General features: G+C 42.8%; 1 pseudogene across 5 annotated transcripts in view; it reads left to right on the top strand.

Moving 5' to 3' along the window:
* Window positions 1-16,137, top strand: part of LOC144768055 (epidermal differentiation-specific protein pseudogene) — a 151,152-nt pseudogene extending 135,015 nt beyond the window's left edge. For all 5 annotated transcript variants that reach the window (XR_013598448.1, XR_013598447.1, XR_013598451.1 and 2 more), the window contains exon 4: window positions 12,935-16,137. The product of XR_013598448.1 is annotated as an epidermal differentiation-specific protein pseudogene, transcript variant X2 (transcript). The remainder of the gene's footprint in view (window positions 1-12,934) is intronic.
* Window positions 16,138-24,969: the final 8,832 nt, after the last annotated feature.

The following is a 24,969-nucleotide window of genomic DNA, read 5'->3' as shown; positions in this document are numbered from 1 at the left end:
TGTCTTCGTGTTTTTAAAAAGGTCGACATGTTTCAGCCCTTTCGTCAATTAATCAATGGGCTTTCTTCAGGACCAGGGTGTGCGTGTAGGAAGAAGATAACTTTATCCCTTCTCATTCGGAGTCAATCTTTTAAAGCCTATAAAAAACAAATGTGTTACCTTGGAGAAAGGTCAAAGGGACGTCTTATTCTTGTGTGAATACATTGCATATGTGAGTAGAGTACTGCACAATTTATTGAACGATGGCAAGAAATATAAAAAAATCAGCTTTTTATAAAAACAAAAAACAGATTGAAACTGTAGTTGAAAAGGCTTTTGAAATAAATAGATAATCGTTCATTTTAGTTTTAAAGAGAATGCAAAAATCAGATAAACCAATGCATTCTAAGAAGGACAACAGTAAAAAGAAGAGAGTAATTAACGGAACTAACTTTGTGATTTTTTTGGGGTGAATGGAAGCACACTTCAGAGCCTTTATTTTTTTTATGTAGAGAGCTACTTTCAAAGCAATACATAAGTTCACGCAGTTGATACCAATGGTTGTGCTTATGAAGTGAAGAAAGGTTGTGCAATTGAAAAAGAAAAGATGGTTCCTAGAAATGTAGAAGAAGTGATAGCTGATGAAGTTCTATGGAGACGTACTAAAGCCCCTGTGTATACTTGGGATTGTAGTAGTATACGAAGTCTATTGATATTTTACTAAATTTCTTATTAGGGTATAGTAAAACAGTGTTAAACAAAAGACTGAGATGCTGCAAGGATTAGATCCTTGAAAAGTAAGAAAACATACTGGTTTGCAGGGCCATTCTCTGGTTTGTCTTTCTAGAAAAGTGTGTAAAAGTGTTTTTCAAAATTTGAGAATGTTAACAGTACATCACTCTCAAATGCGGAAGTTAGTAAGACGATTGTACTATGTAAAAAGTCCTGCAATAATTTTAGGTAACTTAAACAGTGCTCTTTTGCATGGGTCAGTATCAAATGTAAAAAACGATTGTGATGAAATAGAGTTTAATTACCTTGGTCCTGAACAAGAGTGTAGAGAAAGTATGTTTTTTATAGGTGTAAGTGCTGCAGAAGATGTGGAAGATATTAGTACTGAGAAGTTTGAAGAAGAAATTATGAGGTTTAAGGTAATTTGTTGTGAAAGACCAAACTGTCTATATTTGTTGTTGACAAGCTCACAATAAAATTTAAACTAGGAATGTTGATCTGTATTTAAAAAGTGAAAAAGATAAGTGGAAGGAATTTGGAGCTTATTTGTTTGTGGAAGATTGCTTTGAGTTGGGTAGTGAGCAACGTATTTGTAAATATTGTTATACCAAATTAGACGAGAACAAAATGCCTGCTAGAGCTGTACATAATATCCTCGAGTTGGTCACTATTCCCCCAGAACTGATAGATTTAAACACGTATGAGTCCATTCTGATTCAATCTGTGCACCTGTTTCAAGCTATTGTTCTTATGGAGCCTAAACAGGTAAGGTGCCTCCATCAGATTTACAAAGAGGCTTAAAAGGAAGAGTTGTGTATTTACCTTTAGATTTAAATAAAATCTTCTAACTATTGGTGTAGAGAAAGAAGAAAATAAACCTGTAGGTATTCTAGTTGATGGTGTTCCTACGAAGAGTCAGAAAATATGGCAAGAATTAGTAGAAGATCAGCAAAGTGCAAAAGGCTAAGTTATAACTCACAAAAAACAATGTTTACTACAAAAATGTGTATGTGGAAGAAGAAGAAATTGATTTAGTTGATGATAGCAAAATTTCAAGTGGCCAAATTGAAAAGTGGATATCTCCAAAAGTGAAGAAATGTATTAACATTATAGTGTACATCCTTTACATTCAAAGGAAGTGATTGGAAATACTATTGAATTATTCCAAATGAAGAAAGCAAAGGGAACTTCCATGAGTGTTTGTGAAAGAAGTTTGGAAGCTCGTTGTTTTCCACAGCTCTTCCCCACTGGAAAAGGTGGAAGATATGATAAACGACCAGTACAGATTCCATCATCGGAATATCATACAAAAAGAGTGTACTCAGAAGATCCAAGATTTCGACAATGTAGTCCATACATATTTCATCTTTTGTTTGACAGTGACTTGTCTGGACTTTCATATGAAGTGAACCACATATTAATAACAGGAGTTCATCTTCAACATGTTTCTGCAAAGGAGTTCATGGACAAAGTAGAACAGAGAGACGATCATTTAGAATCTCAATTGATCAATTTAATGTGTGTCAATGTGGTACTAATGAGTATTGGTATCATCGTCATGGAACCATGAACTTAAATGTATGTTAATGAACTTAGGAACCCCTACATGGTTTGTCACGCTAAGCTGTGCTGAATATGCATGGGTCGATTTACTTGAATTTCTTCGAGAAGCAAATTCAAATGTTAAAAAAAAATTGAATTCAAAACAGCTGGAGAGCTGTGTTCCTTCGCCCCAGTAAATGTTTGCAGATATTTTAATCATAGTTTTCAAGCTATGCTGTCTTTTATCTGCAATAAAAACAACCTACCTCTTGAAGAAGTTATTGATTTCTTTTGGAGAAAGGAGTACCAAGCTAGAGGTGCTCCTCATATACATATGCTTTTATGTATCAAAGATGCATCGAACTGATTTGGATGTGACAGTTTTATCTTTTATTGAAGACAATGTTACATGTGCTATACCAAAAACAAGAGAAGAAAATACCTTAAGACAGCAAGTTTTACGGTTTCAAACTCATCGATGAGGCAGATACTGTCGATGGAAATACAACTCAAAGGAAAAGGTTCATACCAAATGTCATTTTGTATTTCCACGTCCAGTAATATCCAAAGGAACAGTTTCATGTCAGCAGTGAGGCATACTAACACTAGAAAATCTCCCAAAAATACTTACAATTTAAAAAGAAGTAAACGATCAAAGAATATTAATGATTATAATCCAGGGATTTTGTCAATGTGAAATGCAAATATGGATATCCAGTATATTGTGGATAATTCCATTGCTGTTGCTCGGTATGTTATGTCATACATAATAAAATCTGAAAAGATGGAGTTGAAAGAAATGTGGGAAGAAATTTCCCAAGAGAAGACTCTTAGTAAGAAATTGTACAGCTTTAGTTTGAAGATGCTGTCCCATCGAGAGATTGGATCCTACAGATGTTCGGATCAGTTGACCTCTGCAAGTTTATATTCAAAGTCAAGAGGAATCATTTGAGTTATTCTAGGTCTTGCTGCAACACGAAATCGAGTACTTAAATCTATAGAAGAAATTGAATTTTTAGCATTAAATGAACCGGTAAGCACAGATATAGTTAAAACAAACATGTTGGATACATACTATCCTAAAAGACGTCCCTATCTTGAAAACATATGTCTCCATGAAGTCCTGCAATACTACAGCTTTAAAATAAATATTACAGAGAACATAAATGATGGGATATACACAGTGATTGGTTCTAATGGATGTTTGGTGAGACATAGTATAGGAAATTTCATTAATCACAGGAAACTGAGTTGCGATACTCTAGATAAAAGGGAATTTTACTATTTAGCACTTTTGCAACTATTCAAGCCTTGGCATACTGAAATGTAATTGCTTGGAGATTTTCATATGAAGATTATTTTAATGCATGTAAAGATAGCATTGAATGCACAGTTTTTCAAAATTATCTACAAATGTTGAATGAAGAGATTCAACAAGAGCTACTATTGCAGCTGAGATTGCTAAAGACATTTCTCAAGACAATCACAGTTCTGTTCCAATGAGTCAAGATCCACAGGGAGGACCAATTCTTGAAAATGAAGCAGCAATTGCTATGAGTGAAGTAGGCACCGCAATGCATCAAGCTCAACAGGATATTATGGAGTTGGGAAACTTGGAAGAACAACTAAATATTAAACAGAAAGAAATATATCAGCAACTTACAGAGTAGATCAACCATGGTTTACTTCATGAAAATAAAGAATGCAACTGCACATCATGTAAACCTAACCCTATGTGTATCAGTGATCAAGCTGGTTCAGGAAAAAATTTCTTAATAAAAATTTTGACAAGTTATTTACAGAAAACCACTGAATCACATGTATCTTGTGTTGTACCGCTCCAATTGGGTTAGCAGCACACAAAATTAAAAGGATTATCTTACATAATTTACTAATGCTACCTGTTGAACATGAAAGCAAGTTGGAATATCACAAACATTCTGGAGAAGCTTGTTTTGAAGTTTCAAGAGTACTAAAGAAAATGAAACTTCTGATAATTGATGAGGTGAGCATGGTCTCAAACCTAATGCTTGCCTTTGTACATTTACGAATGCAGCAAATTTAAAAAACCGATTATGATGTGTTATTTGGAGGAAAACGTGATTTTTTTTGGCGATCTACTGCAACTTACCCCTGTAAAAGGGATACCAGTTTTTAAAACACTTCTGCATGAAGACTCCGGGAAATCTTTGGTAAGTATTGATAATGTCAACATTTGGTCATATTTGCAAGTGATGAAGATTATGGAAGCATCCTTCAACATGCAAGAAATGGTGTTTTGACAGAACACGGAAAAGAAGCTTTGCAAAGTCGGCTACTTACAAACTTGTTTCCAAATGAAAATGTTGCTCCGTAAATAATATACAAAAGAATTGGAGAAAATAAATCTATAATCTGCCTAATGCCAACAATGCGAGAGTGTTCTACATTCAATGAAGAACTTTTAAAGCTGGAAAAGCAACATATAATAAAAACGGAAGCTATTGATAAAATAGAACACAAAGGAATTAGTATTACTTTCACAGAAAAATTTAAACCAAAATTGGATTCTTGGAAAAATCTATATCTAAAACTGCTGGTTTAGAAAAGAATTTATGTTTATGTGAAAACTGTTGGGTAATTTTACGGCATAATTTGGATGTGGAAAAAGGTTAGGTAAATGGAGCAATGGGAACAGTTGTTGATTTTGTTAATTATCAAAATAGAGATGGAATTGAATTTTTGAAGATTAAATTTGATCAGATTGAAGAAGTAAAACAAATTGGGCGTTGTGCTGTTCGGAGAAATGAGAAAAAAGATTTTGTTCTTTATTACATTCTATTTATGAAAACTTGACAACTGATAAAACTAAAATCCAAAGTGCTTCTGGCATTCGGCATCTTCTAGATATATGTTTTGGTTGTTCACAATTTACACTGAATGTACAGCAAGATGCTCAGGAATTTCTAATGTTTATGCTTGCAGTATTAGAAGATGAATGAGTACAAATTAAAAATCCATTTGCACTACGTCACAGATGGGACCATAAATGTGATAGCTGTTCATTTTCTTCTACCACTGAAATTGACGCTGAAAGATTCATATATTTCACAATACCAGATTGCAAAACAGTGTCTTTTAACAAATTAGTAAAATCAGCTAATCAAAACATGGAATGTAGTCACTAGAAATCTGAAATGTTTTCAACATTATTTATAGAAAGATTTGGACAATATATCATTTTAATGATACAACGTTGTAGAGCAGATGGAAGAAAATAGGGAACTAAAATTAAAAATGTTGCGGCAAGTTAACTGTCAATATCGAGAAATACTTTCAAAGTCGTGGCAATTATTTTCCACAATGGACCTTCTACAACATCTGGACACCACACTGTGTATTTAAAGTGCAATAAAGGATGGACACATTGTAATGATGCCCATTTGGAATTCAAATGCCGGTTGCCTAATGAATTGCCAAATTCATATCTAATATTTTTGATGCCAAAGTTCTGAAAACATCATTCGGGCTTGGGAAGGTGTCAACATGAATTAATGAGTTTATTTTGGTCATTTTCAATACAAACGATTTCAGAAATATCATTCGGCATTGTGGGAAGAAATCGATATGAATTAAAAAGTTTATTTTGGATATTCTCAATGCAAATGATTTTGCCAACATCATTCGGCCTATAGGGAACATGTGAAGATTTACTGTTTTAATTATCAATTTTATTCTTTGATATTGTATTTAGAAAATTGTTTTTGAAAGAAGCAGTTCATATATTTAATCTTTGTAGTATATGCAATGTAAATGAGTGTTTATTTTAGAAAATGTAAACAGACAGTTGAATTTGTTGTAAATATTTTTAAGAATGATTTGTTTTTTTTTTAACAATGTTACTGATTGTATTTTTTGCCAGCTCTACATGATGGTCAACATTGAAATCACTGTGTATGGTGAAATTAAATAGAATCTGAAAACAGCAAAAAAGGCAAACTGAATATGTTATGTAATTGTCAAATTATATTGTGTTCCTAAAACTATAATATTATCTGTAATAACAATATTTTTCATTTCTTTACAGAAACTAATTCTAAAGTTTGAAAATATTTTAAATTTAAATTATAATAAAACGACTTAAAAAATGTTTCAATCAGTTTCATAGGGATGTATGACGTTACAACGCAGGCTATTACAACGCCTGCCTTTACAACGCGGTTTTTACATCGCATACCATTACAACGCATAGCGCTTTTGGGTGCTGGATAGTGAATAGTTTAATTTACTATTCCAAATCCAGTCCCCGTGGACACTAGGGAAGGTTATTGACTAGTAAATTAACCTATTCCCTATCCTAGAGCGCCCCCCCAGCGCAATGCGTTGTAATGGTTTGCGTTGTAATGACCGCGTTGTAATGGTAGTGCATTGTAAAAGTTTCGTTGTAAGTGATGTTTACCGTTTCATAGCTACATCTAAAAAGGTAAGATTAAGTCACCCAAGCACTATCCATCCACTGCTACAATCACCTGTCCACTACCCATACAATCCTCCAACCGCCTAGACACTGCTCATTCACACCTTCAATTACCCAGGTAGTACCCATGTAGTCCAGCAATCACCCTGTCACTCCCCATGCAATCCTCCAATCAGCTGCCATTACTAGGTATTTTTCCAATCACTCCACCAATACCCAAGGACTTATAAATGCAGTCTCTTTGCAGTACTCAAATCATCCAGTCAGTACCCATGTACTCATGCAATGACCCAGGGACTAACACATGCACTACTGCAATCCCCTGTGCACTACTGATGCAGTTTTCTAACCATCTACACACTACTCATTCTCTCCTTCAATTTCCCAGGTATTACCCATGCAGTCCAGGAATCACCCTGTCACTCCCCATGCACTCCTCCGATCACTCAGCCAGTACCATGTACTTATCCAATCACTCCGCCAATATCCAAGCACTTGCAAATTCACCATGCATTCTGCTTGCAGTACTCTAGTCATTCTGTCAGTACCCATGTACTCATATAATGACCCACGCACTAACACATGCACTGCTACAATACCCTGTGCACTATTCATGCAGTTTTCTAACCACCTACACACTACTTATCCTCTCCTTCAATTCCCCAGGTATTACCCCTGCAGTCCAGCAATCACCCTGTCACTCCCCATGCACTCCTCCAATCAGTACCCATGTACTCATGCAATGACCCAGGCAGTAACCATGCACTGCTACAACCACCTATACACTACCCATACAATCCTCTGAATGCCTAGACACTGCTCATTCACACCTTCAATTACCCATCTAGTATCCATGTAGTCCAGCAATCAACCTGTCACTCCCCATGCACTCCTCCAATCACCCAGCCAGTATAATGCAGTAATTCGATTACTCCACCAATATACAAGCACTTGTAAATTCACCATGCTCTCTCCTTGCAGTTCTTTCATCTTCCAGCCAGTACCAATGTACAAAGGCAATGACCCAGACAGTAACTATGCACTGCTACAATCACCTGTGCATTACCCATACAATCCTCTAAACGCCTAGACACTACTCATTCACACTTTCAATTACCCAGGTAGTACCCATGCAGTCCAGCAATCACCCTGTCACTCCCCATGCCCTCCTCATATTACTCAGCCAGTACCATGTGCTTATCCAATCACTCCACCAATATCCAAGCAGTTGCAAATTCACCATGCACTGCGTTGTCAGTAGTCTAATTATCCAGTCAGTACCCATGTATTAATACAAGGACCCAGACACTAACATATGCACTGCTACAATCCCCTGTGCACTATCCATACAGTCTTTTTTTCCACCTACACACTACTCATTCTCTCCTTCAATTCCCCAGGTAGTACCCATGCAATCCAGCAATCACTCCCATTGCACTCCTCCAATCACCCAGCCAGTACTATGTACTTATCCAATCACCCAAGCACGTATAAATTCACCATGCACTCTTCTTGAAGTACTCTAATCATTCAGTACCCATGTACACATGCAATGACCCTGGCACTAACACATGCACTGCTACATTCCCCGATGCACTACCCCTGCAGTCCTCTAACCACCTAAACACTACTCATTTGCTCCTTCAATTACCCAGGTAGTACCCATGCAGTCCAGCAATCACCCTCTCACTCCCCAAGCACTCCTCCAATCACCCAGTCAGTTCGATGTACTTATCCAATTACTCTGCCAATACCCAAGCACGTATAAATTCACCATGCACTCTCATTGTAGTACTCTAATCAGCCAGTCATTACTTATGTACTCATGCAATGACCCTGGCACTAACTCATACTCATGCTCTGCACTAGCTCATGCCCTGTCTACTACCCATGCAGTCCTCTAACCACCTAGGCACTATTCATTCACTACTTTTAATTTCATGCAATCTCTCAGGTCATTCTTCTTGTGTTTAACAAGTGATGTCATCAGTGGTGTCACAGATCATATGATGAATCATGTAATATGTGAGGTCATCAGAAGTGCATTGCGGGGGCGCGAGTTATAGTTAGCTGAACTTTCTATAACAGCCAAATTTCTCTGATTTTGTACAAGTGAAATGTCCAACTAACTAGAAGGTAACTGAAACCAGTGTTTTTTTCTGTGAATTTCTAAGGTTTTTATAAATGCTAATTTCTAACTATAACATCCATGAAACCTATGTTTTTTCCATGAATATATATATCAAAATATTTCCCCTCGCTCTCTCTCCGCCTGTGTTTGTGGTGTTTATGCTGGTAGGAAGTGGTAAGGAGCTGCATGATCGTATGCTTCTACCTTTCATCCTTCAAACGCTGATCAAAAGGTTAATGCACATACGAGAGAGATAAGTATGCACTTTCACGCTCATAGGCAGGGATACTCTATGGTCCAGCCGAACCTGAATTTCTTCTGAAGGTGGTAACGTATATCAGGGGGTTAATGTGCATATTGCAGAGCCCAGCTTGCAACCTTAAAAGAAGGGACCGATTGAGTCTAATTATCATCAAGGCTAATTTTATGCACCCACTGTTGAACTGTCTGGGCACACAGCTGAAGCAGTGGTGTTTCCGATCTTTCAGTATAACACAGATGTTTAGTTGTGCTTCAAAAGGTGTCACATGCACTGCAACTACTAGTTCGTAACCATGCACACTTCAATAGCCACATAATAAAACACAGAAGTTGGTCTACAGTTTTTAGCACTCTGTTATCTCTTTCCCTTCTATCTTCCCTTCACTGTCTCCCCAACCTCCCCGTCACTCATCCTCTCTTTACCTTCTACTCTTTCCTCCCCTCCCCCTTCCCTCATAACCACATCGCTGTGGCGGCTATTCCGCCATAGCGCTAAGGGGGCGGGGGGCCGCGCGGCGGGCCCATGCTGGTGACGGAACCGCTCCGTCACCAGCCGCGGTTGAGCTGTGCTCATGACGGAGCGGTTCCGTCATGGCCCCACCTGCTTAATAGAACGCACCGCACAGGCGCGAAATCAGTGCCGCGCAGGTGAGTCGGGCGGGCCATGACGGAACCGTTCCGTCATCAGCACAGCACCACCGCGGCTGATGACGAGGGGGGAAGCAACACTGGGGAGGTCAGTACAACATGGAGGAAGGAAAGGGGAATGACAAAGAAACATGGTGAGGATGAAAGGGTTGTCAAAGCAACACAGGGGAGGGTGGGAAGGTTGGTAAAGCAACACGGGGAGGGTGGGAAGGTTGGTAAAGCAACACAGGGGAGGATGAAAGGGTTGTCAAAGAAACACAGGGGAGGGTGGGAAGGTTGGTAAAGCAACACAGGGGAGGGAGGGAGGGAAGGTTGGTAAAGCAACACAGGGGAGGATGAAAGGGTTGTCAAAGCAACACAGGGGAGGGTGGGAAGGTTGTTAAAGCAACACAGGTTGTGGGAAAGTAACACTTCAGATGATGCTGTAAAGAAGGAACAACTTGAGTGGGGCACAGGGAGACAATAGGGAGAACCACGTGGGCGAGCCAAAAAGGAAAGGTTGCAGGGAGATTCCTCTGGGTGACAGAGAGCAGCATGGAGTACAAGAGGAGAGAAGCACACAAAAGATAGAGCTTGAAAACACATGCACTATCATGGAGTTCTTCATGCAAACAAGCATTTGCAATGCAATTGGTCTCGCATGTACAAGAGTTTGAGCTATTTGCATTGTAAATGCCACCAGCTTAAACTCTCGCAAATGCGAGACCTTTGGCATTGCAAATATTTCTTTTGTTGTCAAAGTTGCCATGTCGCATTTACACGTGTGTGAAGGCCATGCCCCTTCCTTTAAAAAAGCTGTGTCTCACTTTAATAGCGGTCGCACACCTTTCCTTAGACACAGCTCTTCATAAGAAAGGGGCACAGCCGTCACGCACATGAAAGTACGGCATGGGGGTTTTGGCAACAAAAGGAATATTTGTAATGCCATAGGCCTCGCATTTGCGAGAGTTTAAGCTATTGGCATTTACAATGCAAATAGCTCAAACTCTTATAAATGCAAGACCTTTGGCATTGCAAAGAAGTGGACGCTGTTGTCCCAGCTGCTTGGAAAGTGAAAGCACTCATGGCGAGCTGAATGTAAGGAAAGCACGTTGTGACTGCAGTAGGGCAAAACCCATTAAAGAAAGTAGTACTTACAGATGAAATAAAACATACCGTGTCGCAACAGAAGAAAAAGGGCCAATCGCCGTGGGAGGTATCAAATGGAGACAAGGCGGTACTATGGAGGGACTAACAAGGCGATTAAGGAATAAGAATCCAGCATTTACAAAGGACAACGACACAAGCCAATAAAATATATGGGCAGAGAGTGGACGAAGCTTCAACTCCCTAACTCAATAAATCATGCCTCGCAGAGCAGTGCATGCCCTGCCCAGGCTCGACCTAAAGAAAAAGTAGCGCATTAAGTGCAAGTAGTGGTAACAGAGATACCAGCCAAGAAAAGAAATGGTAAAAAGGCAATGCTCCATGGTAGAGACAAACACTAGATTGATAATATGGAAATCCAATAAGAAGCAGGCCAATGATAGAGCTCCTATATGTTCTTGGTAAGCCACAAAATGATTTGCGTGGTGCAAGTGCTGTCTAGTAGGCTCAACCTTAAAATTATGCAGCCTCAATAGAGGGTATCTTTGAAAAGTAATACAACAATAGTCCTTTCTAAAGCCTAGGAACCGCTTTACTTTGTGGACTGGGCATAAAATAATCTACCCCTGGCTACCACTGTCCATAAATTAAACTGGGAAATAACATGGTTTGGCATTTTACAGCAAGATATAAAGCTTATATTCACATAATGTTTTCTATAATGCCAAGTGGACGTGTTGGACATGCTCTGGCATAGTACCTGGAAAAATCAAGTAGGGCATGTACGATTGGTTTGCGACCAGAATACAGTCGCAAACCAATTGCAGCTTGCCGGCTACTTCAAGTAGGTGGTAAGCCAGTTGTAATTAGGAAGGTGTACCGAGTGGAACCCTTCCCCATTGTGTTTGGCAGAGAAAATATCCATTGGACCACTGCCTTATCTTTAAAAATGAAACTGAAACGCTTTGTTTTTCTTTTTGAAATGCATCCCGTTTTCCTTTTGAAAACAGGAATCATTAAAAAAAAAAAGTTGCATTTTTGAAAAAGCAAACACAGACATGGGGGTCTGCTGTCCCTAGCAGGACCCCATTCCCGTGTTATTGTCCCAAATTGCGACCGGACTCATGAATATTGATGAGGTAGGTCATTTTCAACCCCATTGGGAATCACTAATGTGTCTGGAACACATTAGTGCGTTTCATTTTGCTACTCGTAATTCGCAAAATGAAATGGCCTTACATGTGCCCCTTAAAGTTTCTCGAGCAGTAAAATATAAAGAGCTGGAAAAACCTGATAAGAGCAGGTTTGCACAATGACACTGGCCTAATGGCTTAGGCCTTACACCTTCTAAGACAGATTTGTGGGCCAATGAGTTTTGTCCATCTCCTCAGTTTTTGAAACATAATTTTATTCAAACCTGAATTCTAGACACCATTCCATTAACACATTTGAATCAAGTGAGGTCCTTGCTCTTGACTTTGACAATGTTCTGCTCCACAGGAGCCATTGATCTGCTGACAGTCTTCCTGCCATTTCTTTTCTGATATACCTCTTGGTCTTAGTCATCCTGAAACAGCTTTGCTGTACCGTCAACATGTCACACATGTTTCTTTCCATTGCAGGCAGTTTTTTTAGTAAAATGCAGTTCAGTTTGAAGGTGCTCTAAACACAGGTTGTATGTAGTTGTTTGCCATGTTGGTAACTAGAAAACTTTACATTATGTTTTTTTAAAAATAGTTGCATTTTTTTTTGCTGTTGGCAAAACTACAGTTACTATCTGGGAATTCACCACTGATACAAGGATTCTTTTATTAGTATGTGGCTATTTTTATGTTGATTGTTCAGGCCAATCCTGTGACTTCCCTATACTAAACCTCATAGGTTCCTTGCAACGTACACTTATACTAAACCATGAGCCATCTGGTTCGCCTGAGCTATATGTGACTGGGCTTCATATTAATGGGAGATTGAAATCATAGTTTGGGAAACCATTTTCTAAACGATGGCAGCAAAATGTATCCTTCTTTCCTTTCCCTGCTATGTTTCACTCAACTATGCAAGATGTTCCACCTCTGAGTGGCTGTTGTTTTGTATTACAGGGTCAAAGACTGGAAACTCATTGGAAACACCAATCATGAGCACAATCACTGTCTACGAACACCCCGACTTCAAGGGACTCCATAGGACCTTTACTAATGATGTTCCACGTCTGGCAGAGCACAGCTTTGAAGACTGCATCACATCCGCGAAGGTGGTGGGGCAGCCCTGGATAATGTACGAGCATCCCAACTATCAAGGATGGTTCATTTTCCTAGAGGAGGGAGAACATTCATGGTCTAGTATGAATGACAGGGGTTCATCTCTCAGGCTGATCACCGAAGACCTGAGCGATCCAAGGATCACAGTCTATGAGCATGAATATTACTCTGGTAAAGCCATGGTTCTGACTCAAGAGACCAATCTAACATTTGGAAGCATGGGTGATAGGATATCCTCCCACAAGGTCCAGAGTGGAGCATGGCTTCTATACGAGCATCCAAATAGAGGTGGATGGTCCCTTCTAGCCAGGGCTGGTGAACATTTGGATACTTACAAGCCTTCAGGTTTTAATGATAAAATCTCCCATGTGTATCCTCTGCGCCCTGGGAAAGCCTCTGTGACAGCCAAGATTCTGTGGGACAAGAAGAAGATTGAAAATGAAAGGAATATTCAGATAGATCAATATTTTTACACCAACAGTACATCTGTTGAGCAGCAGTTCATCGCTACTTCTACCAAAGAGTTTGAGAAATATGTCTCCCATAGCTTTGAATTTAGCAATGAGACATCAGTCAAGGCTGGTGTCTCCTTTACTTTGCTAGGAGTGGTCAATATTTCGACAGAGGTGTCCAACACCTTCACAGTGACGAAAGGTGAGACTGAGTCATTCACCACGAGGAAAAAGACAGAGTTGAGTATGCCAGTGAGAGCTCCACCACACACAAAAGTGACTGTGAATTTCATGTGCAAAGAGGTCACAATCTCAGTACCAGTAGAGCTGAAAATTGATCAGGGCAATAAGATTGTGACGGAATATGGAACATACCGTTGTGAGTCTAGCACAGATACCTACATCGATGTGCAGTCCCAAGCCATTGGCTAGCTTTAACCACTCTTTCTTCTTTTTAGGGGCCATGCCTCAACATCGATTTGCTATTCTTTAGGTGATTGTGCTTTCCCTAAAACTTAGAAATATGAGAAGAATCATTTGATGGTTTCCATTTTCCCAAATCATAACTCAAAAAAACCTCCTTATCTAGAAGGTAGTCCTCCTATGACTCAATGAATATTCCATCCATAAAATTAGATTTTCTGTAGGGTAGTGAATAAACTATGACTCCTTACCAGAATCTCATCCAATGCCATTATTGGACTGGACCACTGACTGACATTGATACATAGTAGTAATCTGTTACCTTGAGTCATCAAGACAAATCAATTCTCTGGCTGCTCAATGGATGTCACAGAGGCACCAATGAGTGCCTTATATCCTGCGCTTGTGCTGTACTGTGGTTGGTCAGAGTGCATCTATACTGCACATCCAGCTGACTTCAGATGCTGAGCTGCAATGATCCACTGGCATCTGCGTGTGCCAATGCTTTAGCCATTACTGTGCCCTCCCTTGCTATTGAGGTTTACTGCGGCATCAGTGTATGTCTGCTCCAGCAGAAATGCTGCCAGGACCTTACCCTGGGAATTTTGTGGCACTACAGCAACAATATCTGTTTTTTTACAGAACATAAGATAATATCCCTAAAGTACCTCTGCTGGAAGGAGTTCTGTCGTAAAATGTGTGTACATCAAACTATCTAATGCATTGGTCACATTTGAACATATGTGGTTCTGCTGTCCACAGGACATGAGTCGGTGTTACTGCTACTCTGAAATATAACTTCTCTCCCAAGGTCCTTTCCGGATCTTAAAATGAGATAGGTCACTAGGTGCCTCTCGAAATATTTCAATTTCAGCCACATATTGTAACCAAGCGGGATCACTGACAGAATATCGGAAACTGAAGTATTGTGTGGACATAATATCGAGTAAGAAAAAGCAAGACTAGATTTACTGGGGCAGATTTACGAGTTCTGGTGCATCTCTACAAATCAGCAGGGATGCGCCAGAAAAGATGCGACACGCAATTCCCTCTCTGTGCCACCACAGATGCAGAGGTTTCCGACTCTTCTAACTTTTTATGCCTGCCAGGTATCACTTTGAGAATTCCTGCCATTTACAACAGAATTAAATGTGGGTACAAACCTACATTTATGGCCGAACTCACGTTTGTAAAAATGGCCCAATAAGTAGAAATAATTGTTGCAGAACTGTGAACCAAAGCAGTTCAGACTGAAGAAGGCCAGGCATGTTTTAGTGATGTAAGTGAGACGCCTGAAGGGCATAAACCAATGTATGGCAGGTTAATACACACTGCATTGCTGCCGTTTTCCTTTATCACAGACTGAACAATTCATATGTGACAAAAATGATTATTAACCCCCTCACCCCCCTTGCCCCCCCAAAAAAAAGGCGTGGGCAAGACTCCATAATTTTCTGTATTTCCTGATGGAACAAGGCTCATCCTGACATTTAAAACTGAATAATCAAGACAGATTTACTCTTTGCACATGTTTCTTGCACTACTGGAAAACACATGAACTAAACTGTGCTGATTTTGTTTTCCTGATCTCTTACTTGGGCCCAATCAGTAAACTACTTGCACATGTGTCCTTTACTCCATTGACATGTTGTAGTATTCATCCATTCAATGATTCAGTGGCATAGCAATGGTGCCTCAGGGCCCTAATGTTAGCATTGAATATGGGCCACCTTTACCCCATTTGTGGGATACAAAGCACTCAAAATTGTGGTGCTGAGAGCCCCTCATGACCCGAGCCTCAGGTGCCACTGCACTTGCTGCACCATTGATGGCTTCACCTCTAAATGGAGAAACGTTATGTGCAGCTCTACTGCCTGTGCTGAACTTTAGATTCATTTTAATTTTTTCTCATTATATTGCATCTTATCTGGTTTAAGTAGAATATCTGTGTGTGTCTTTCAAATATAAACAAATAACCCCAACCACTGATTTCAAGTTCACCTTCCCAGGAGTAAAAATTAAGAAAGTTAGTTTGTGTGTCTGTTTATGAATTAAAGATTACTTTTGGCTGCGTGCATTTTCTAGTAAAGGAAAAATTATCAGTTCTTGAATTTCATCTATGATTATGTTTGTGTCTGGTCAATGACAAATAAATTCAATTTCTCAGCAGTTCAAGCCTGAACTTGAGTCATTATTTATTTACACTAGAAGATTTCATTGTCAGCATCAAAGCACTGATCCAATGTGGGAGAGGAAGCAAAAAGGCCATCAGATACTTTGAGCTATCCCGTCTTGACATCACAGATTATGACCTCACATGATGTCCTGGGGCTTCAAAGGAAGTCACACAATTTAAGTCTTCAGCCTGATGTTAGTGACGTGACACCACTCAACATTAAACACAAGGCAAGTATACAAAAGTAAAAGTAAAAAACGAAAGCAGTTAACACTCTTTTTAAGCTAATGCCCATCTAGAGTGGGGGTCTACCATGGAAGGCTAGTGGTGCAAAGAGGATCAGCCAAGGAAAATGATAGCAGTAAAGTCATCCTAGGTAGGGTCATCGTATTCCCAAGTACAGCCTCAAATGCTCCATCTCACCCATCATTTCCTCAGACAATCCTCATATTCCCAGACATTGCCTCACCTGCCCAGTCAAAGCCCTATAAGGTTACGTGTGAAGGGTCATCCCTGTCTCTGAACCAGTCACTATAAACACGAACCAAAAGAGCAAATAGCGTCTGTGGTTGTTGACAGTTTTAGGCAGTTTATTTCTTTCAAACTGCTTAGAAATTAAGTTGACCCAAGTCTGATGCTGTGCTGCTTTTCTGGTGCAAATTATTCGCAGACCGACATTGCCAGGTTTACCATGTCTGCATTCTTGACTTCTAATGGTGGTTTAATGGGGCCGGGTAAAGCCACGTAATCTTTATGGCAATTGCCAAGGGAAATCTAGATACTATTGGTATGTGTTTGCTCCATGTGTGCCTCCCCATTGTTGCATTAAGGAGTTTTGGTATGCGAGAGAGATTATTCTTGTTTTAAATAGGTTTTGCTTAAACTTTGCATTCCAGGATAAAATTACACTTCATGAATTAAACAGAAGAGCTAGTTTGATTTATTTTTTACTCCACTCGCCTGTGTACCATATGGCATACCTGAATGTTTAGTTTAACACAAAATACCACACAACACAATACCACACAATTTACCAACACACAAATCAACACCGCCCATCATAATTACACTCCACATAATACCTCTCAGCACTACATAATTCAACTCTCAAGCTTGCCACCCGAATGCACCACCAACTCATCCGCGCCACTAAGAAAACTGCATTCAAGGATCGACTGGACAACAACGCACACAACAGCAAGGAACTCTTCAACATCGTGAAAGAGCTCTCCAACCCCAACGCCGGAAACAACGACATCACCCCATCGCAAGATCTCTGCAACTCCCTCGCCTCCTACTTCCACAACAAGATCGCGGACATACACAACAGCTTCAGCACTCAACCGACGCACGCCACGACCGAACCTCCGCCCCCCACCACCACCCTCCGCACCTGGACTCCGATCAGCACCGAAGACACCATCCAAATGATGAACTCCATCCACTCCGGATCTCCGACCGACCCCTGCCCTCACCACATCTTCAACAAGGCCGACGCAGTCATCGCACCCCACCTGCGGGAAATCATCAACACCTCCTTCGACACCTCCACCTTCCCGGAGAGCTGGAAGCACGCCGAACTCAGCGCTCTACTAAAGAAACCTACGGCGGACCCCACCGAACTCAAGAATTACCGCCCCATCTCGCTCCTCCCGTTCCCAGCCAAAGTCATCGAGAAGACCGTCAACAAGCAGCTGGCCACCTTCCTCGAGACGAATGGATCCCTGGACCCTTCACAGTCGGGCTTTCGAGCCAACCACAGCACCGAGACCGCCCTCATCGCTGCCACCGATGACATCTGAACCCTGATGGACAACGGAGAAACAGCGTCCCTCATCCTCCTAGACCTCTCCGCGGCTTTCGACACTGTCTGCCACCGCACCCTAGTGCAGCGCCTCAGCAACGTCGGAATCCAGGAGAGAGCACTGGAATGGCTCATCTCCTTCCTCGACGGAAGAACACAGAGAGTCCGCCTACCACCGTACAAGTCAGAGGCCACCGAAGTCATCTGCGGCGTCCCTCAAGGATCATCGCTGAGCCCCACCCTCTTCAACGTCTACATGAGCCCCCTCGCAGCCATCGCACGCCAACACAACCTCAACATCATCTCCTACGCCGACGACACCCAGCTGATCCTCTCCCTGACCAACGACCCCGCCGCCGCCAGAGCCAACTTTCACGAAGGGATGAAAGACGTAGCCGAGTGGATGTCGACCAGCCGCCTGAAACTGAACTCAGACAAGACGGAAGTCCTCATCCTGGGCTCCTCGCCCTCCGCCTGGGACGACTCCTGGTGGCCCCCAGCCCTGGGCAGCGCACCCAAACCGACAGACCATGTACGCAACCTGGGATTCATCCTGGACTCCTCCCTCACCATGACCAGACAAGTCAACGCCGTCTTCTCGTCGTGCTTCAACATCCTGCGCATGCTACGGAAGATCTTCCGGTGGATCCTAACCGAGACAAGGAAGACGGTCACCCAGGCACTCGTCACCAGCCAACTGGACTACGGCAACGCCCTCTACGCCGGAACCACCGCCAAGCTCCAGAAGAGACTCCAGCGGATCCAGAACGCCTCAGCCAGATTCATCCTCGACATCCCACGACACAGCCACATCTCCGGACATCTGAGAGACCTGCACTGGCTCCCCGTCAACAAAAGAATCACCTTCCGCCTCCTCACCCACGCACACAAAGCTCTACACGATCAAGGCCCCAGCTACCTCAACAACCGCATCAACTTCCACGTTCCCAAACGACATCTCCGATCAGCCAGCCACGCCCTCGCCGCCGTCCCCCGCATCCGGAGAACGACAGCGGGAGGAAGGTCCTTCTCCCACCTGGCCGCCAAGACCTGGAACTCCCTTCCGACCGACCTGCGCCTGACCCAAGACCACCTCTCCTTCAGGAAGAAGCTCAAGACCTGGCTGTTCGAGCAGTAGCAGCTCTCCCCCCCCCCCTAGCGCCTTGAGACCCTCCGGGTGAGTAGTGCGCTATATAAATGTCTGTGATTGATTGATTGATTGATTGATTGATTGATTGAACTCCACATAATAACACTCAACCCAATACCACATAATTACACACCACATTCAAGCAAACTATACCACATAGCAGCAACCCACATAAAAACACTTGGCACATTGTCACATAATTTCATCAACATATGTTCTCTCCACCTCACTCAGTTCTACTCCACACAATTCAACTCAACACATTTCCATTCCACACCACATATTCAACAACAAACTGCATAATTCTAATCAACAACACAATTACAAACCACACATACATCCAAAACACACCACATAATCACACATCATTCTACAAAATTCTACGGAAAACCATATTGTAAAACTCAACAACACAAAATAACATTCCACATAATTACACCCCATAGCACACAATCCCACTAAGCATACTTCCAATATACTTGAATACACAATAATTACTATCCACATAATTCAACTGCACACTGCCACATAGTACCACTACACAAATGCACACCATACCACAAAATTCCACAACTAACAATTCCAAAATAAAAAAACATGATTCCACAACACACCACATACATCCACTACTCTCCATAACACATAGGTGAAACAATTTTGCATTTACAATGCCAATAGCTCTAACTCTAGTTTCTCGCATTGTCCTTACTTTAAAAACTACCCACACACCTCACACCATAATATCATTCCTGGCAGCAGCTGTTGCCATGTAAGCGATATTGTAACATTAATTTAAAAAGCTTTGTTCTCACTTTGATGTCTATAACATATGCTGTGTTAGAAATATATGTGTGCCAACTACATGTATGGAATAGTTCCATGACTTTTGCATAAACTGCTGTAGAATTTCACTCAGCACTTTACTATTCAACTCCACACAAATCCATTCCACGCCACATAATTCAACAACAAACCTCATTATTCCACTCCACAACATCAATCAAAAGTCTTTATTTCAATGATGAATCATAAAAGACAACATTAATAAAACAACATTTTCAGCAAGATTAAAAAAGAAACCAATAATCAGGCTTATATTGTAGTTAATTACATAATCCAATTTAGGAAAAACATCCCAGGGCTTTGTAGCAAAACAACTATCCATCCCACAATGTTAAAAATATAATTTAAGTTCAGTTAGGTATAGTGTATTGTGCATTCAAGCTTTCATTATACACATTAGAATAAAGTTAAAATAAGTTTTTTTTAAAGTACTACAGATAGAATATGTATACAGTAGTAGGCTAAAATAATCAACTCTGACATGTTTTACTTATACGGATTCTCCATGTCCAATGTAAAAACTTAGCTACTGCGATAACCACAGACTGGGTAGTATCAGTTTTGAGAATCCTTTATGCCTCACAGCCTGTTTGGAGACTCAGCTGTAAACAAATAGGTTTCAAACAGATCAGTCTAGGAACTTTATACTCAGGGCAAATAAATAAAATGTGCCCAATGCTCTCCTTTTGAGTGGGGCATAAGGGCAAATGGGAGCAAGTCCTTCTCTCCATTTAGAAGCAAAGGAATGAGTTGGTAGGGTACCCACCCTGAATCGATGGTATCTCTTTCTGGCCTCCGGGACAGTAATATAATCCCAATATCCCTCATGGGCAGGTGAGTGTTTAAGTTCCAAGAAATCCGCGGTCAATGACGGCCCAATGGTAGAACCAAATCTCTTCATTATAACCAGGCTCCAGTAAAGCTCTCTTAAGGTTTTTCTGGGGGAAGATATTAGCTGTAGGATCCTCCCATAAGCTAACCAAGCTCATGGCAAAATAAATAGACTTTACCTCCCACAGCCAGGGGATTTTATGAGCCTTATCAGCATTTCTAACATCTAGAAAGGCCTGCGCATACTGAGTGAGTTCTGGGGTAACCCACAATCTCCTCCAGTATGCCACCGGTCTATAGCGGGCCTTATCCTCCAGGCGCTGGGAGCCTAAATCATAGAAGAGGGGAATCAGTGGGGTCGATGCTGGAAGGCCCGTTACCCCTCGTAAAAACTTGTTTTGGGCCCTAGTCAAGTAAGCAAGATTGCTGAAACCCCACAATTCAGCCCCATATAGGACCGCTGTGGCTATTTTAGCGTCATAAATTTTCAATACAGGCGATATTGGCCTTGTGTGGGAAAGGAATGGTTCCTTGGTTAGAGCTCCTGTTAGCTGGGCGTGCTTTCTAACCAACTGCGTGATGTGTGATTTCCAGTCTAATTTGGATGCGAGGGTAATGCCCAGGTACAAAAAAACCTGAGTCTGTTCTAATCTGACCCCGTTCATTGCCACATTTCCTCTAATATATTTGGACTTGTGAAGGACCATAAACTTGGTCTTGCTAACATTTACTACAAGTCCGTGGTCCTTGCAGAAGACCTCAAACACATCAATGGCTTGTTGAAGGACCTGCTGCGTTTTGGAAATCAAAAGAGTGTCATCTGCAAACATCAACAGGGGGATCAGCTTACCATCCAACTTTGGGGCATCTGTCGGTTGGTGCATGAAATAGCTGATCACCCTGTTGATGTATAATGAGAAAAGGGTCAGGGCTAATACGCACCCTTGGCATACTCCCCTCCCTATAGGGAATTTATCTGTAACATTACCCTGTTGATTCCATCTGATTTGGGCAAAATTGTCCTCATGTAATTTCTTAACGAAGGACAAGATACTAGGTGGCATGCCCTGCTCTGCAAAAACTGCCAACATTTTTGCTCGAGGCACCAAATCAAACGCCGATTTAAGGTCGACGAACGCAGCAAAGAGCATACCACCCCCAAGGACTACCACCCGCCAATAAATTAAAAGAAGTCTAAAAACTTGGTCTATAGTACTTGTGTGGCGGCGGAATCCTGCCTGGAGAGGTGACAGTACTTCTTCCTCCTCAATTCAGCCTGGATTCTCTGCAGAACAAGCCTTGAAACCACCTTCTGGATACAATTTATCAAACTGATAGGCCTGTAATTTCCTGGATCAGCGCGCTCCCCCTTTTTGTAGATCGGTATTATCTCAGCACCCTTACAGGTATTTGGTATAGGCGAGCCATTGGCGATACCATTTCAAAGGAATTGGATATATGGTTCCCAAAGTTCTTTGTCGTGCATAAAAAGGTCTGCTGGAATAGAATCTGTAGGAAGGTGGATATCTGACTATGGTTACCCCCAAACTTTTTGCCTGGTGTTTAGCTGGTTTTTGACATAGCTGGCCTGGGATCCTGCTATTCAGGGCCCCAGGCTAATTGCTCTCTCCTTAAAATGGACTCCATGTACCTTAGGTACATACACAATTGGAATTGGCTCACCTTATTGGCCCCTGTAACAGTGTACCCAGGTACCCAGGGCATAGGTGCTTCCAAGGCCTACCAGGGGCTGCAGCATGTATTATGCCACCCCTGGCCTGGCCTCCATATTTGACACAACTGGCTGATCACTCAGCTGGGGTAAGTCGGTGTAACCACCCCTTACTTAGGTGTACTATGCCTATACCTAACCTAAAATGGACACATATGTTCCTATCAGCCACTCCTATGGAAGGCCTCATCAATCCTGGAGGCAGAGTGCTTGGAAATATGTGAGATGGTGCTCTGGCATGAGCTGAGCCTGTCTGCAGCTTTCGGAACCATGTCCTTTAGCTGTTTCATGATACTGCCATACCATATACTCTTAAGTGCATTATAATCCTCGCGGTTAAATGCTATCTTAGGTTTGGCTTTATCAAAACATGTCGAGTAAGGTGTCATACGAATTGGAATACTACCCCCTCGCCAGTTCTGGCGACGGGGGTAGCATTCCACCCTTCTAGAGGGACACGACATGTACCTAGCCTGAACCCCGGTTAAAGTTAAACAGAGCCTCAGCATCACAAGATGGATGCTGCCACCGCAGACACAAGTCTGACCTCCTGCTGCTGGGAGTCCTTCCAGCGAGGGCAGCTTGGACAAAGGGTTTCCTGCCTTGGGAGGTGCTAGCACCACCCCAGACAGGATTTTGTGTATTGGGTAGGACAGGGCTGAATAGAATCAGACATGCCTGGGGCACACAAGGTGTCCCTGTGCATAGGCCAGTTCAAACCGGTGCTGGGGCCTTCCTGCCCCAGTCCTGGCGCGAAACTGGACAAAGGAAAGGGGGTGTAACCACTCCCCTTCCTGGTTCCACCCAGAGGAGGGACCTAGTAGGTGATCCGGCCCCCCAGATTCGAATAAGAGTGGGAGCTGTGTCCTGGGACTTCAGATCATCCTGAATCAACTTGAAATACAGAAGAAGACTGGACTTCGACATTCTGCTGCTCAGAAGACGGAAGAGAATCTCCCTTGTGGCCAAGGAGTTACCACTCTGTGAACACAGGCACCAACCAGCGATTCGACATCTGCTTTGCCGCCGCCTCCCGCCGGAGCCCGAGCCCAGAGCCTGACAAGACCCAGACTCCCAGACTTCTCACCGCCCGATCCACAGTCCCTGAAAAGAAGGGACCCGTGGAGGCACCGAGAGACGTGGGACCGGACATCTTGGAAGACCACCGTAAAGCTGACTGCGCAGCACCAGAGGCACCCTCGATGCTGTGCTTTGCGTTTGAGAAGCCCCAACCTCGAGCAGCCTTTGCACCAAAGATCAGCCCCCTAGCATCTCCACGATCTGCGTGGGGCCCTTTTGCACCGTGCTACTCGACGCGCCATCCCGGCCACTTGCCACGTGGCTAGCGGCCATCTTGGCGACGAAACCCACAACTTTCACTGCAGGTCTGGTTGCTCCAGACTTGCTCTTGCTCCTGTGAAAAGGAGCACCCGCTCTGACCTTGCTGGTCCGAGTGACAAGCCTTTCTTGATTCCTGCATGGCTTGCATTAGCCAAGGTCTGTTTGCTTCCATCCGGTTGCCGACACCGCCAACAGCGAGAAGCCTGCGTGGGACAGCTCATGACCGACTCCTGGACGTCTTCGACCCCTCGTGTCCACGTGGCTGCAGAGAGAAGCTACACCTCGACGCCTGTTTGCACCCGACATCGCCTGGTTCCAATCTGGTTCCACGGTAGTCACTGGCTATCAATCAATCAATCAATCATGGACATTTATATAGCGCACTACTCACCCGCAGGGTCTCAAGGCCTCTGGGGGGGGAGGGGTGCTGCTACTGCTCGAACAGCCAGGTCTTGAGCTTCTTCCTGAAGGAAAGGTGGTCTTGGGTCAGGCGTAGGTCGGTCGGGAGGGAGTTCCAGGTCTTGGCGGCCAGGTGGGAGAAGGACCTTCCTCCTGTTGTCGATCTTCGGATGCGGGGGACGGCGGCGAGGGCGTGACTGGCTGATCGGAGGTGGCGTTTGGGAGCGTAGAAGTTGATGCGGTTGTTGAGGTAGCTCGGGCCTTGGTCGTGTAGGGCTTTGTGTGCGTGGGTGAGGAGACGGAAGGTGATTCTCTTGTTGACGGGGAGCCAGTGCAGGTCTCTCAGATGTCCGGAGATGTGGCTGCGTCGGGGGATGTCGAGGATGAGTCTGGCTGAGGCGTTCTGGATCCGCTGGAGTCTCTTCTGGAGCTTGGCGGTGGTTCCGGCGTAGAGGGCGTTGCGTAGTCCAGTCGGCTGGTGACGAGGGCCTGGGTGACCGTCTTCCTGGTCTCGGTGGGGATCCACCGGAAGATTTTTCGTAGCATGCGCAGGATGTTGAAGCATGACGAGGAGACGGCGTTGACTTGCCTGGTCATGGAGAGGGAGGAGTCCAGGATGAAGCCCAGGTTGCGTGCGTGGTCTGTCGGTGTGGGTGCGGAGCCCAGGGCGGGGGGCCACCAGGAGTCGTCCCAGGCGGAGGGCGAGGAGCCCAGGACGAGGACTT

Source organism: Lissotriton helveticus, chromosome 7, assembly GCF_964261635.1.
Source record: "Lissotriton helveticus chromosome 7, aLisHel1.1, whole genome shotgun sequence".
NCBI lineage: Eukaryota > Metazoa > Chordata > Amphibia > Caudata > Salamandridae > Lissotriton > Lissotriton helveticus.
The sequence above is the reverse complement of the archived record's forward strand: the minus strand, read 5'-3'. Positions and strand labels throughout refer to the sequence as shown.